General features: G+C 36.9%; 1 protein-coding gene across 3 annotated transcripts in view; it reads right to left on the bottom strand.

The window, feature by feature from the left end:
- The window catches only part of LOC145676131 (uncharacterized), a 997,262-nt gene that overhangs the window by 506,599 nt on the left and 474,290 nt on the right, over positions 1-16,373 (bottom strand). The window lies entirely within an intron of this gene.

Here is a 16,373-nt window from a genome sequence, read left to right as displayed (position 1 = left end):
ATAGCCAAACACAAACTATCACTTAACTCAGTATGATGTGCTTATTCTGTTAAAAAAAAAAAAAAAGTGCATTCCAAGCGAAATCAGCACATATAGTTGCACCGTCTTCGATTTTGCTTATGTTTTGGTATGTTATGAGGTATCAAGAGAGGTGTTGAAATGCAAAGTGGCAGATGCTGATGGTTCACCGTTTCCAAGATAGAAGGCACTGAACACTTGAAAAATACTCCAAACATGCATATATTAAAATATTCGTAGTTACAGTTTGGTCAATGTGAGGAATAGGAAACTTTGTCACACTATACATAGTAATACAGTTAAACATACAAAAAACTAAGAAACCTAGGGATGCGCACGAGTCGAGTCGAGACAGAATTTTCCTCAGCAAATTCGAGTCGAGACACAGCTCTTCCAATAGAAAAATATACGTTTTTCGAGTCGAGACATCACTTTTACAGCTCATTTTCGAGACGAGACAGCCTCAAATCTTGTCTCGTGCGCATCCTTAAAGAAACCAATATCACCAATGTTGCCATCACAATGGCTGGTTAAAGGTAAAGGTCTTTAACGCAAAAGCGACCTGGAGTAGAAGGGGAAAGAACCACTAATCGTTATTTTGTGACTGACAATCTTGAACCTTCCTCAGAACATCGGTGTATTATTCAGCTGGTGGTATGTTGCCCCTTCCTGTGTATGGATGTTACTATAAATCAGTGTTATCAATATAAGCCATATTTGGGTGGCCATATTGCAAAAGGCCTGGACAAAAATTTTTCAGCATGTGGGACAATAACCTGCGCAGTGGCGTAATTAAAGGCTTGGGGGCCCTCCCGCAGACAGCGTGGAGCGGGGCCCCTTCTTTACGTCCCACTTCACGATTTGGGGCTCCGTGATGGCTTGAGGCCCCCCGCAATGCGGGGTCTGTGGGGCCCTTATTTACGCCCCTGGTTGTATGTCACTTGCACAACAAATACGATTTGGTGGTTCACAGTATTGTTCGAGTAATCAAAGGTGAAATATGGCTATGTTCAGATAATGAAAAACAGTCGAATAGTACATGTAATATACAGGGTGTCCGGTGAGGAAATGCAAGGATTTTGGGAGGTGATAGGGGAGGTCATTCTAAGCCAAAATGCCTATTTGAACATAAGGTCTAAACCCCTTCGTTTCGGAGATAGGGGTGAAAGTAAGTTTTTGCCGCTTGCACTTCTCAAGTTCCGTGTGAAAGCTTATAGAACATCCTCTGGTTGGTTTTACGTTAAGCATTATACCTCGTTTTAAAGCTACTGAAACAGGCTTTCAGACGGTATACAGTTTGTCCACGTACTGCATACAAGAGGGAAATAATGGAGGGAACATTTTCGAATTGTGCTATAAAATTCCCTTTTTCAAACAATTTTTCGCCATTCTTTATATATATAGATATAGATATAGATAGAAACAGCTGACGATGGATTTCAATCGGTGCTATGCCCTGTGCATTCAAAAACTTTATCACTGCTCGCACTTCACACGCGGCGGGAGCTGGAATAGGAACGCACATCTTCAATCACTGCCACAACGCTACTGAGAGAATTAGAGAGGTTCTGCTGGGGCATGCGCCATGTTAGGACCTTACTCTCTCATGTACACGCAGTCGCTTTGGGCAATATACGGTTTCCTAGCTATGGGACGCGTGGAAAACTTACTTTCTGGATGCGCCTCGTATATAGGATAGAAGGGAAAATTGGGTGGAGGGGTAATTAGGCGGAAAACTTTTAAAAATGTATATTTTGCATTTCATTTCAGTATATTTTTATGGTATTTAATTACACCCAAATGTTGGGTGAGTAGATGCTGATCAGAAAAAAATGTTAAATAAATTTTGAGAGGGTGTAATAATGACAAAGAAAAACAAAAATTGATTTGATTCAGAAATGACATATTTCAAACCGAGTTTCAGGTTTGTGTGTATTTTGGTTTGAGTGAAAATAAATCGCACATCTGTTAATGTTTTGATCCTGATTTTTTTACTGCTGCTTAAAAACATCATAAGGATGGTGACGTGAAGAGCAACAATCTTGAATCCTCACTGTGAGGCAGTTAAAATTTTGTTAAAATGTGTACCTCCCAATCACCCCCAGGGGGTAATTGGGTGCATGATGTGGGGGTAAATGGGTGGAATGCCTTAAGTGAACATTTTTGTTGGTTAGAATTCATTTAAATGCTGTGCTATCTTTGTCTTTTGTAGTGTTCACTTTTGTTCCATAGTGCATTGTGCTTATTAAGCTATTTTATTCAACTTAGGCCTCCAGTGGCCGTTGCGTATGCCAATAGTGCTGATGCTGTAAATAGGACCTGTTTATCAATCCAGTGTTCCAACACATGTTATATTTTAATAGTTTATAGTTATTTACCTTATTACCATCTCCTATGTTTGTTTAAATATCAGAGCCTGATCTCTTGGTTTTTCTTTTTTCTTTTTCTTTCTTTTTTTACATTTTCGGCCAAAGTTTTGACTGCTTATATATTTTTCGTATGTGATACATTTTGGATTAAGTTCACAGGATAACACATTATGCTATAAAGAATAACTGGAAGGCTTGAAAAGAGATTCAAATATCTTTGAGATTTAGAAATAAGTTACTCCTTATTTTGCGTAAACAAAGGTATAATTTTTTTCTAGGCCACATAAAATTATTAGTTTTTAAGTGGAATGCACGTTATATTCATCAAATGAAACCTTGAGTTTTCTTCATTTACACCCAATCACCCTCACGGGTTTGTGTGCACCGGCAATGGTTTTAATCATTTTGTACCCTTGGGGGTAATCGGGTGGAAATCAGACCAACAAAAATAAAAATGTTGCTGCATCAAAAGTAAAGTTTCCGAAAGCTCACCACTACCACAGAAGGTGCAGAAGAACCTGCAACATACAATCAGTTCTTAAAAATTAGAAAAACACCAATAATCTGTGAGGGGAAAAAAGGTTGAGAAAACACCTCCCAATTCCCCCTTCTACCATATATATATATATATATATATATATATATATATTCATCCGTTGCCTGGGTATTTATCCTACGCTATTGTGTAAGCCCGCATATCAAACATGCAATGAAGGTTGTATACAGATAAGGCGTTCTTGGAAACTGCGAGAAACGTACCTACGTTTTCACACACATTTTCAACGCCACCCAGGCAAATTTCTCCCAAGTCGAAAATCGAAAAGACGATTTCGAACACGCTTATATCTTGTGAAGCTCATTATATGTACAAAATGTTGGTAGCTCGACTCCTTTCTGTGTGAAATCTGATGACAGACAGACAGAAGACACACATTTCTTCTTCTTCTTCTTCTTCTTCTTCTTCTTCACATTATTATTATTATTATTATTATTATTATTATTATTATTATTATTATTATTATTATTATTATTATTATTATTATTATTATTATTATTATTATTATAAATTATATGAAAACTTCGCTTTCTTAAACTATAAATTTTTTATCAGAATTTCTTAAAACATTGTAAATATTTTAAGAAAGAAAACAAATGAAAATAATACACAGCTGAAGAAGTATAAAACTAACTTATCTCAAGGGAAATGCTGCATAAAAACTTTAGAAGTACTGTACTCAATCTTTGAAGCTGTAAGGGGTTTTGAAAAAAAAAAAAAAAGTTATAATCTTAACTTGGATAATAGTTTCTGTTCTTCAAACAAAGCTTTGTGCAAGTAAAAAGAGTGTGGGCGCTGCTGTGCGGGTGGATGAATTTTGAAAGTGTGTCAGACGAGCATGTATATCCACTTAACTCCGTGGGCGAGAGATTTAACTTTTATGCCTGTACGCGATTATGTGTCATTGTTAGTAGTCAGATTATCATTAATCACAAAGACAAGCAGAAAGAAGAGGCAAACTACAAGATAATTTTTTTCATACAGTAGAATCTAGGTAATTCGTGTTACGAGACAGGGCAAACGAGGCCTAGGATAAGCGAAAAACCTGGATTAAGCTCGAACGAAAGCACAATGTTAAAGTTTACAGATTTTCTGTAAAAGCGCTATAGAGAGATAGGTGGCCCGTCATATGGGGCCCGATAGGTCCGGCCCTCCCATCGTGTTTGTATTAGCATAGAAAAATGTGTGTATCTTAAGTTATCCTGGTAGTATTGTTGCTATAAATTTCCCTCTGAACCAAAAACAGCAGTTCTGACTCCTTCAAGTCAGTTTTTCCATGTACTACTTATGGGCACGCTATTCACGCGGTCAGTATAAAACAAAGGAGAAAAAGGACCTTAGTTGTTTCAGCGTGGACTTAGTATCGTCTTGCGTTGACTCGTGTGGCGAACAACGTGAAAACCCAGCTTGAATATAGGTGCCATGGGCCAAGAATCGTAGGCCCTCATCACACGATTGCACCCGACTCCTTCCGAACGAAAAGGTTTGAAGCTTGCTTGTCGCCAAAATTCGCTTTGTCTGTAGAGGTTGTTGATTCCGCACTTTCAGTTGTTTTTTTCCTTGACCTTGCGCTCTCTTGTCTTACTTCTGATGAAGAAATCCAAAATCAACCGCAAGTCCACCCCTCAGTTTAGACGTGCGTCTTCTTAGTGTCTTTTGTTCTATTCCCCCCCCCCCTGTGATTTCGTGAGGTTGTGCAAAAATGAATAAAGTAAGCGTGTTGTTAGAAAGTATTGCGTGCGTTTTCAACAGGTGAATCCTGAGAACTATTCCACTTTTAAACATTCCCTCCCGGAAAATGACTTAACAGTTGTATCTTGTTCCTAACGGATGCTGAACAAAGGAAAGCTCAAATCCGAACTATCGCCCGCATACAGCATCGATATTTGCGTAATTAATAACACCAGTGATTTATTACTGTTTCTGCGTGACAATGACTTAACAGATACATTTTCTGAGGTGCCAAACTGGTGGACAGTGTTGACAACGCCTGTAGTCTCAGCAGGATCAGAACATTTTTTCAGTACATTAAAAAGGGTGAAAACTTTTCTAAGCAATTGGATGAGCCAAGACAGACTAAATGCACTAAGAATGTTGTCAACGTACAAAGACTCTATTACCACTATAAAGGAATTTAAAACAAAATGTGTTAATATGATAAGTTTTTCTGACTCCAATTTCGATTTTTTTAAGCAAATTTACTTAATCAAATAATAACAATATCTTGGGAGTAGTAGTACTAGCAGTAACCAAAGTATTCATCTTGGGGCTTGGCTCACCCTACCTTTTATTCTACGAGCCGCCACTATATATATATATATATATATATATATATATATATATATATATATATATATATATATATATATATATATATATATATGTAGTGTTTCAAAACAACACCGACAACGTTTGGAAGGTGATTCCTGACACCAAGATAAGACAAAAAGCATAGACCAACCTGGGTGTACAAATGCTTCCTTTCGGAGTTATAAGCTGCCAAAAACATGAAAAAATTAACTTTAAAGGTCCATAGCTTCAAAACCATTGGACCTACCGTAGTTGGGTCAAGACTTTACTTCGGAACTAGTATGTGCCCTATCCAAATATCCATGTTTCAAAATCCTGTGGTACTTCCACAACAATTTTTATAGAGGTAGTTGGTGAGTATTTCAAATTATATGTCCGTAGCGAAACTCCCTTTATAAAATTGTTGCGCGACTACCTTAGGGTTCTAAAACATGGATTTTTGGATAGGACACATACTAGTTCCTAACTGAAATCTTGACCCGACTACGGTAGGTCCCATAGTTTTGGAACTATGGACCTTTAAATTTCATTTTTTTCATGTTTTCGGCAGCCTATAACTTCGAAAGGAAGCATTTGTGCAACCACGTTGGTGTGTATTTTTTGTCCTATCTTGATGTCAGGAATCATCTCCCAAACGTTGTTGGTGTTGTTTTGAAACATCCTGTATATATATACACGCAGTATAATAATTTTAACTTTTTACTACAAAGTATACGTCAACATGAGAAACAACATAGCATTATACTGTTAAATATAACAAACAAAAAACAATTATCACGTGTACACCACATGCAGGAGTTCGGTTTGTATGACTCGATATTTTCTCAATGTTGAAACAAAAAGTGATAATAGATTTCTACCACTTCCGGCTTTAGTTGAGAAATTAGACTAGAGGTGGAATATATTCTTGGGACGCTTAGTTGATTCAGGAAAACGATTTCTCGCCATCTATTACCGTTTTCACTCTATAACAATCAACATTAAGACCAAAAGTGGTTGATTTCTGCTACTTTTAGTTTGAATAGAGGATTAAAAGAAAGAATATAGGATTGAATATATTCAGTTTGAATAGAGAATTGAATATATCCTTAGAATGCTAGATAGTTTTCAAGAAAGAAATAGATTCTCACTATCTCTTATCTCTTTTGCTCTATCTAAATCAATATAGAAACCGGAAGTTGTAGCAGATTTCTAGCACTTTTAGTCCTAGTACAGAGTTAAGGATAGAGATTAAAATGTATTTTTAGAAGCTTATTTGATTACAAGAAACCATTTCTCGTTATCTATTACCATTTATTTCTCTATAGTGATCAACGTTGAAGCCGGAAATGGTTAATTTCTTCCACTTCCGGTTTAAATACCTCTTTCGATTTTAAATTTCCTGGCAGAAATTGATGATGATGTATCAAAGTAATTCTTGATATTCTTTGTTTTTCGGACGGACGGAAACACGGACAGAAGGTAAACATATAAAGGAATTTTGGTATACGAAACTTCTTTAAAAAATAAACAATAATCAGTGAAATCAACGTGATTGGTTGATTGCTGTTTGGCGGCTCTTTTTAGGACCACGGCTTAAATGAAATATGGACTTCGAATTTAAACTGGGATTTTAACCATTGTAAGACGTCAAATTTTTTAGGGGATTCACATAGGAAATGGAACTTAAAACTTCATGCGCCCAAAACGCCCGTGTTAGGTACTAAACTAGTGGAAAGGGCAAACTTAACATGGTGTAATGGAGCTACGCCATATTGTGTGGCATCTTTTTTTCAGCCTTGATCTAGTCTTTGCCCATATAGCATAGAAAGTCCCTTGTACGTGAACTGGACGTCTCACACAATCGAGATGTTCACACGTCATTTCCTATAAAAAATCTGTGGAACTACATATATCCGCTTATATCCCCAAAAACGGAACTTCTGACGGGATTTCACTAGGACATTTCTGGCCTATTTGATAAAATTATCGCAGGACATTCAAATACAGTATTGTCCTGTGGCAGATGAGTCCCATTGTGATCCGAGGAAGATCCTGTGAATATTTCTTCTATTCTCAACGTTTCTACTGTGAGCCCGAATGTGTTTAGGACAGTTACGAAACCTGTGGGGTATCGAAAGGACATCTCCTGGACATGTTAGTATGCTATGATGGGGAAACGACCTCTACCTTTCTACGCACAGAAATGAACTTTTTTAAATGAGTTTCAGCTCTCATTTATCTTCAATGGACTGAAGCAAGTAGCAGTGCCACTTGTATGCCACGAGAAGAAGTTTGGTTTGTATGGCGTGATATGATGTCAATTAATATTAGGACCGGAAGTGTTGGTAGATTTCTATCATTTTCAGTTTTAGTAGAGAGATACTTGAAACGCTTGAGGATAGAAAACAGCTTCTCGCTTTCTATCATCCTTATATAGAAAATGAAATGAAATCTTTAGTTTTATGTCCCACGTTTGTGCCGGTTTGGCTAAAGGAGACGGTGATCATGTGAAATGAATGAAATGGTGGAATGAAGAAAGTGGGAGGAAACGGGAGAACGCCGAGAAAATCCACGAGCACGGTGTTTGTCCACTATAAAGTCCACACGGCGCGAGCTGGGATCGAGCCAGAGACCCCAAGCACCGGTGGTGAATGCTTTACCACTGAGCCACTGCGCCCCCCATATCCCTATATAGAGCAGAAAGGATAAGAGTTCGAGAGAATGCTGTCTTTATGGAACTCGGGGGGGGGGCACGGTGGCTCAGTGGTAGAGCGCTTACCTGTGCTGCGACGGGTCCCTGGTTCGATCCCCGGCCAAGAATAAGTTTGTGAAAGACAACACCGTGTCTATAGGTTCTCTCGTTTCCTCCCACATTATCATTCCATCAAATTTCTCCCACATTACGATTCACTTGTCTTAATCATCCGTCTCGATTAGCCTAAAAGGCATAATCGTGAGATGTTCAACTTAATGATTTCACTTCATTTCATTTTTCTTTTTGGGACTCGATTTAACATTCGAACAATAAATACCATCTTCTCTCAACCTTCCATTCAAACCGGAAGTGGCAGAATAAAAGCGGTCATACATAGCGAGAAAAGATTTTCTGTAATCAAGTAAGCATCAATAATGTATTCCATCTCTACTCTAATCTCTCTACTAATATCTGAAATGGTAGGGATCAACTACCACTACCACTTCCGGTTTCAATATTATTTGTGAAACTGTCATGCTACAGAAAACAAACTTTTTCACGTGGTGTACAACTGCACTGTTACTTCTTTTTTTAAACAAAAACTCAATTCAATTACTATTAAACTACTTCTTTTCTGTTTTGAAATTATTTAAAACTATATTAATTGTGAAACTGTCATGCTACAGAAAACAAACTTTTTCACGTGGCGTACAACTGTACTGTTACTTCTTTTTTAAACAAAAAATCAATTCAAACCCTATTAAACTACTTCTTTTATCTTTTGAAATTGTTTAAAATTATATTAATTGTGAAACTGTCATGCTACCGAAACCAAACTTCTTCACGTTGTGTACAACTGCACTGCTACTTCTTTTTTTAAACAAAAAATCAATTCTAACACTTTTAAACTATTTCTTTTATTTTTTGAAATTATTTAAAACTTAATTTTGTCTGATTGGTCAGTTGTATGTCGCTCTCACTGTGACCACATCTAACAGCAAGAAGAAATCAGAAGACATTTTTCGAAGAACACTCAACAAAAGAGGAGAATCTCAGAGCCGGATTAATCCATCTGGAAGCCCGGGGCTAGAAAAAATGTGTGGCCCCTGCTGACTTCTCCCCCTTTTTTAAAAACTGATTTATGCTAATTTATTAAGATGGTGAATGTAACAAACGAAGAAAATTGATTCATATTTTGGTAATATTTTATCTTATGATGATGATTGTATCTTGTATAATACTTTTTAGACAGTCAGTTGAGATTTTGGTCAGAGTGGAAGCCCCTATCCACCTGGAGGCCCAGATCTACAGCCTCCTTTAAGCCAGCTGTGGAGAATTTACATTGATTTCTGTATACAATCCAATAATCCATGAGACGGAATGATACGAGACAGAGCTACTTCAATACAAAAATAATGCACTTTCACAACACTCTTGTGAAGACTAGAGTACGTTTGTTTTATCTTGGCACGCTTCCCGCCAGTGCGCTTGGTTGGCTTTTAAAGTACTTTCTGCTAGCACTCACGTGAACGTTTTAATTCAATAGCCGTCTTATTGGCTTTGACGTGTAGGTAACGGTAGTTGTCAGGCAGCCTATCAAATGAGATCATTGCTATTTGGCGGGTATTTGAAGTGCTTAGTTGCCACACGCGAACAAGTGAGTTACCGTGACTTGTGAGCGGTGTGGTGTTTTGCTGTATTTCCTAGTGAATTGTAACTCGTAACTTAACTGCGACGTGGCAAGAACGCGTTGCAGACAGATCTATCTTTTAGGCGGGAAGCGTGCCAACATAAAACAAACGTACTCTAGATATCTAGTGGCGGATCTAGAAGGTAAAAACTAGGGGAGGAGCCAGAACCCAGACTATAATCGATATATCATAAGTTTAGTTAAACTTTCAAAAACATGTAAATAATAGCTTAAGTTATTTTTGTCACCCCAAACACTGGGAGGTCAAGGTCCCTAGACCCCAGGTAAGATCCGCCACTGGAGATGTTCCTTAACTCTTATCCTGTACACACGTACAACTTCATTTATAATGTACAAATTTTAGTTTTGCTCACTTTTACGTCGCAATTGGGCGCAACTGGTATTTTAGAATTGTAGACGTATTTACATTATTCACTAAAATTCTAAAGAAACACGTAAATTATAGTCTTAATCAACTGTGTAATTAATAACAAAGTAGTTACGAACTATTTAAGACTGTATGCTAATCATTTGATACAGTAAACCTTACATCCAGTTAACATGTGTCGTTATGTCATTGTTATGCAGTATTATCTGTTGTAAACTACCAACCAGCCAAGCAACTGTGAGCGACAAATCAACAGTGTTACAAATTAGATTCAGAACTCTCTTCATTGCATTCGTCAGCTCTAATGACCGCTCCAAATGTTTCCCATTTTGCAAATCGATCCTTCGTACACGTGTTGCTTGATGTTCCTCTCTGGGGAATTCATTTGGGAAGAGAGGGAGATATATATATACCTATAAACACTATATATGTGTGTACAATTTCAGTATTTAGGAAGCGACAAACAAGAAGGGATTGGATTTAACGTTTACAAGGCGCCATGTGACGTTTCAATAGTTTCAATTATTTCAGACACTGGAGACGCTACAAAAATGATTTATAAATAGAGTATTCATATTATTATAAAACATTGTAAGGTTTCCGAGAAGAAACACACACGAAACTGGTACTATTGTGTATTAGTTTATAGTCTGTGCATTGCGGGAGAGAATTTGCACGAAGAATACGATCCGCTCGAGAGAGTAATACTCCCGGAAGTAACATTTTTCACAAAATTTATATCATGGAAGTCAAGTTGGAACAAAACGAGCCCTGCGGGGCTTCTGACCAGTTCCTACTACTACTACTACTACTACTACTACTACTACTACTACTACTACTACTCCTTCTCTTGCTACTACTACTACTCTGCTACTACTGCTATTACTACTACTTCTACTCGTCCTCTTCTTATTACTACTAATTCTTTGGTACTACTACCACTACTTATCTGCACAAAATTAAGTAACTCACTTTTTGAATATTATTTTCATCTTATTTTAATGGAAAAAGAGTTATGAAAATTTAAAAAAAAAACATTCCTTGGAGAGGGTTTCAACCCACGCCGAAAGACATCTTCACTACTAGCCCGTTACGCTAGGATGCTCGGCCACGAGGGCCGGTACCAACAAGTGTTTGATTTCTGCTGTATGTAAGCTACGTGCCAAGAAACGGATAACACCAACCAATCAGAACCGTGTATTCAGTTTCTACTTCAGAAAGCATTACTTCCCTGAGTGAGTCCTCGAACAATGCATATTTTTTAATCCCGCTCAATCCTAACCATAGGAGCTAAATACGCGGTTTTGATTGGTTGAAGTTATCCGTTTCTCGCCACGTAGCATACATATAGCAGAAATCAAATAAATGCTACTGTCGGTCTTCGTAGCAGAGCGTTCTAGCGCAACGGGCTAGTAACAATAGTCGCTTTCGTCATAGGTTCAAACCCGGCCCAAAGAAAATTTTCTTTTATTTATTTTTTAAAAATTTTTATAACATTTTTTCATTAAAATAAAATGAAAATAATACTAAAAAACGTTATTTACTTACGTTACGCGTGCAATTTTGCTATACGAATCCACCTTATAAGTAGTAGTACTAGTAGTAGTACTACAAACGGGTTAGAAGCCCCGCAGGGCTCATTTCGTCCCACCTTGACCCCCACGATATGAATTTAACCTCAGCTGCTTCTTCAATTTTCTTCTTCTTCAGTTTCAACAAAGTGACAATTTTCTTCTATAATACACAATACATGCACCGAAAGGTTTGGACAATCACAAACTGCAACCAATCAGAAACGTGTATTTAGTTCCTATGGCTAGAGTCGAGCGTGAAAAATATGCCCGAATAATGTAGAAATATGACAGGATTTGTTAATATTTTGAGTGTATTTTGTATGGCTGACTTCGTCCTTCTTTGTAATTACCGGTATAAATAAAAGTTGGTTGATAGTTCTGGAGAGTGCAAGTTTATTAGGCTTTTGTTTACAAACACACAAACCGGACACTAGAGGTTCAGCGGCGACAGTGATAGTGTTAGCATCCCCTGATGTGTGATGCAGAAAAGGAAGGAGATTAAGTGAAAAGTGCACATCCTAAACACATTTACATTTACTCACAAATACATCTACACTCACGCACAATTACTCTATTAATCTATTTTTCATTTAATTTTCACTTCTTCCCAATTTTACACCTTAACTAACTGGCTAGTTAGCCCTCTTCGTCCCGCTGGACCCCCTTCCCGATTTTGACTTCAATTCATCCTTATTTTGACAATTTTACAATTAACCTGACTTTGACATATATTTTTTAAATATATATTACACGCATCTGCTGAAATCTAATTTTAACTGCTGCCAATTTCTTTACACAAGAATTCAGGTACTTCGACTTTACTGTCGGCCAACCATTGTAAATGGCGATGTCCGCCATTTGCAAACGTTTGTACACTTTATTATATCAATAAGTCAATTTCTACACAAATAAGTCAATATTTCTACATTTATAGCACACTTGGTCTTAGTTGTTGGTGTACCTAATTATTAAACATCATTAATGGTGACGAAGACAAGACAAGACAAGTTTATTATTTGGACGTTGGGCATCTCAGTGAAATAAGTCTTATAGCTGATTTTTCATACTGTATAGTTCAGATAGCTCTCTTCACAAACATATTAACTTTGCCACATTGCTAAGTTTATCACCTAAGGTTATCGTATTTCTGAATTATAAAAAGGGATGAATTTGAAAAAATGTTTTCTTTTATGACATTGTTTTCAATATATTTCAGGAAATCTTAGACACGATGGTATCATATCGTAGTAGAGTGTGTATCGCAAACATACACAATATTTAGGTTATCTCTGTCGTCTGTCCGCTGTATATTTAACATAGGAAAAATATTGTTTCAATTTCTGCAGTGTTTACAGGTACTGCAACAGAAAAAGAACTGAAACGCCTTCAACAATGCAACAAAATCCTCAGGAGAATATGTTCATGTACTGAAACTTGCAGAAGTTTTATCTTGAACAATGTACAGGTCTTACCATTATTTGGAATTGTCTGGAAGAGAGAATGTGAAATAGAATTGCAAAGCAGGAGCGTCATTTTGGGAGGAAGGAAGCAATCGTCCCAGGGAGCTTGGCTTGTATATAAATTTGGTATCATAGAATAATAAGATACTAATAAAAGACGCGAAACTATGTATTTCAGAGAGTCTTCCCCCTTCCGGCAAAACCTGAAATGACACTAACGATGCTAACCGGGTTAAAATGAACTCATACACAACACGCAAATAGAGCAATTTTACCTATTTTTTGTGTATCTTCGAAAAGGTTTCTGCTGCAGTCAGAAAAACTTTTCTTTTTTCTCTTTTTTATAGCGTTTTAGCGACGAAGAACAGAAAAGGATCCCCAAAACGGCTCGTACCAAGGGCGCCCATCAGGGGGGGGGGCAAGGTGGGGCGATCGTCCCCACTCTTTAGAGGAAATTGTGCTTCGGAAGATCGAAAACGCAATAGATATTTTAGAATAGTTACCGCAAAATTTGAGACCAAATTTAAATGTCGCTTATACTGGCCCCCTTCCCCTTTGAAACCACAACATGGGCAACCTTGGCTGGTACCGTTAAAAACGGGGAACCTGGTAACTATGATCCGTAACTAGAGTTGGATTATCCCCTTTAGAAGTAAGAACACACAATCCTCCCCCTGTACCAAAATATTCTGCTCACATCGATGCATATTGCCACCGCCTTATTTAGGCTCATTTTTGTACTACCACTATTTTCCAATAAAACACGCATTTCTTATTGTTGGAAGGAGCAAACAATAATATTTACAGATACTAGAACCATATATTATCCAAGTATTTGTTTTAGAGTGAAGCTCGTATTGATTCTATTGATTTTTTTTTTTATATTCGGTGCAAATGAAGATGGATTCAGTTAATTAAATAATATCAATAGTTCGATATACCATATACAGGGTATTTCAAAAGAACACCGACAACGTTTGGGAGGTGATTCCTGACACCAAGATAAAACAAAAAGTATAGACCAACCTGATTGCACAAATGCTTCCTTTCGGAGTTATAGGCTGCCGAAAACATGAAAAATTGAACTTCAGAGGTCCATAGCTCCAATACTATGGGACCTACCTTAGTCGGGTCAAGACTTTACATAGAAACTAATATATGCCCTATCCAAATATCCATGCTTCAGATTCTGCGGTACTTCCGCAACAATTTTTATAGAGGTAGTTGTTCAGTACTTCAAGTTATACGCCCGTAGCCAAACTCCCTCCGCAAAAATTGCTACGGAAGTACCTTAGAATTCTGAAACATGTATTTTTGGATAGTGTACATATTAGTTCCGACCAAACTGTGAAGTCTTGACCCGACTACGATAGGTAGCATAGTTTTGGAGCTATGAACCCTTAAAGTTCAAATTTTCATGTTTTCGGCAGCTTATAACTCCGAAAGGAAGCATTTGTGCATCCAGGTTGATCTATACTTTTTGTCTTATCTTGGTATCAGGAATGATCTCCCAAACGTTGTCGGTGTTGTTTCGAAACACTCGGTATAAAAATGATGTATTGCAAAGATCTCTCTCTGTATATATATATATATATATATATATATATATATATATATATATATATATATATATATATATATATATATATGGTCTAAGTAATGATTGACTGATCAACGCGCAGGTCGAAACTGCTTAAGTTAGAAACATGAAGTTTGAACACTGCATAGATTTTCGATAACATGAAACAACTTGAGAATGAAGTTCGTCTAGTTTCATTACATTCAGTTGTAGATTATAACACAAAAGCGTGGTGGAATTACTAAGTTCTGGTAACAAAGTGTGTTTGTCTTCATCAACAATTGCAATAGTCTCTTTTATTTAAGGAAAGTACATATTAAGAATTTAGAAGATCGGAATTCACGAATAATTCACGCAAATATTTCAATAGTTTCAATTTTCATATTTTACAAATTTTGAAAATTTTGTTAATTAAGTTAGTAGAGCGTGTGGGAAATTTAAGAGCAAAATGTGAATTTCTGCCTTTCGAGGTGGGATTTTATAAGGTTCCAGTTTGGCATCACTAAAATGGAAGCGATTCACTAAAATGACTCTACGAGGCGTTCAAATTTCGTGCAAGGTTTCGAACTAAGGCGAATGAAAGGCATAGAAGGAGGAACGCAAGATTTTCGCCGTACTGACACATAGAATCATTTTCTAGTATTGAAATAAATGACTAATTGTTTCGTAGCCTTTACGGTGTTTAAAGTATGGTAATGATATTTGTATTGGCTTCTACTATTGAGCTCTGACAAGTTACTGACTTTTTATGTGTTTTGCTACAGAGCCTGAATAGAATCTGTCACAAAGCCCTATTTCTTTGACTGCAACACTTTGATTATACGTAGAAGCCTACTCTGTAACCTGGCCGTCTTTCTATCTTAAACTTGAGCGCATTGAAGAAACTTTTGTTATTCCTATAAATGTACCTCTCTACTTTGGACACTTACGTATGATGTTCATTTCTTAAAAGATCTTTTGGAACATCTTTCCCTGTTCTATGTTTAGGTCAATCAACACAAGGGAGAAAGCCTGTCAATTGAATGTAATTTCTCCAAAAATAACATTTGCTAAGGCTTTTTTAAATCTATCATCCTCGAGTTGATAAGCGTAGGTACTGTTACCATTCGCATCAGCAGTAACTTCATTTCAGATTTTGCAAGGAAGGGAGGGAAGGATTGTCCATAGACAGAAGAGTGTTACGTCTTTTGTAAGTATATTAACATACAATTTATCAGTGGCGTATTTAAGATTTTGTTTCGGGGGGTGCTAACTTTAGTCCTGAAAATGTGAAAATGCTACTTTAATATAGTAAATAAAATTTCAGGGGGCTTCAGCCCGGAATTCTCCCTTAAATAGCCACTGAAAATTATTAAAAAGGATGTTTCTATCAAATTTAGGTAGGGGAAATTACTCCCTACCATCCCTAAGCATAAGCGATAGTTCTTTCCTTTTTCTCGATAAAAGCGTATAATACTAAATCTTAGAAACATGAAGGGAAAAAGTCTTAAGATTCTTTTATTCGTAGGTATAAGATGAGAATTTATGTGATAACTTAGAAAATATATATATAGGCTATTCGACGAAGAATGGTAGGTTTTCGTGGACCTCCTTTGAAGAAGTTATGGCGCTGGGATGGCTGGATGATACTTCGGTTTGTTTGGGTACACAAATATTTTATTTAGTACAAAAACAAATATAGTGCCACCGGAATCCACTCTAGCATGTCAAAAAAGAAGTGTTTGCGTATCAATACGCTTCCATACATACACC

The sequence above is a fragment of the Thermobia domestica genome, chromosome 18 (genome assembly GCF_964235325.1).
Source record: "Thermobia domestica chromosome 18, izTheDome1.hap1.1, whole genome shotgun sequence".
Lineage (NCBI taxonomy): Eukaryota > Metazoa > Arthropoda > Insecta > Zygentoma > Lepismatidae > Thermobia > Thermobia domestica.
This window is presented reverse-complemented; position numbering and strand designations above follow the sequence as displayed.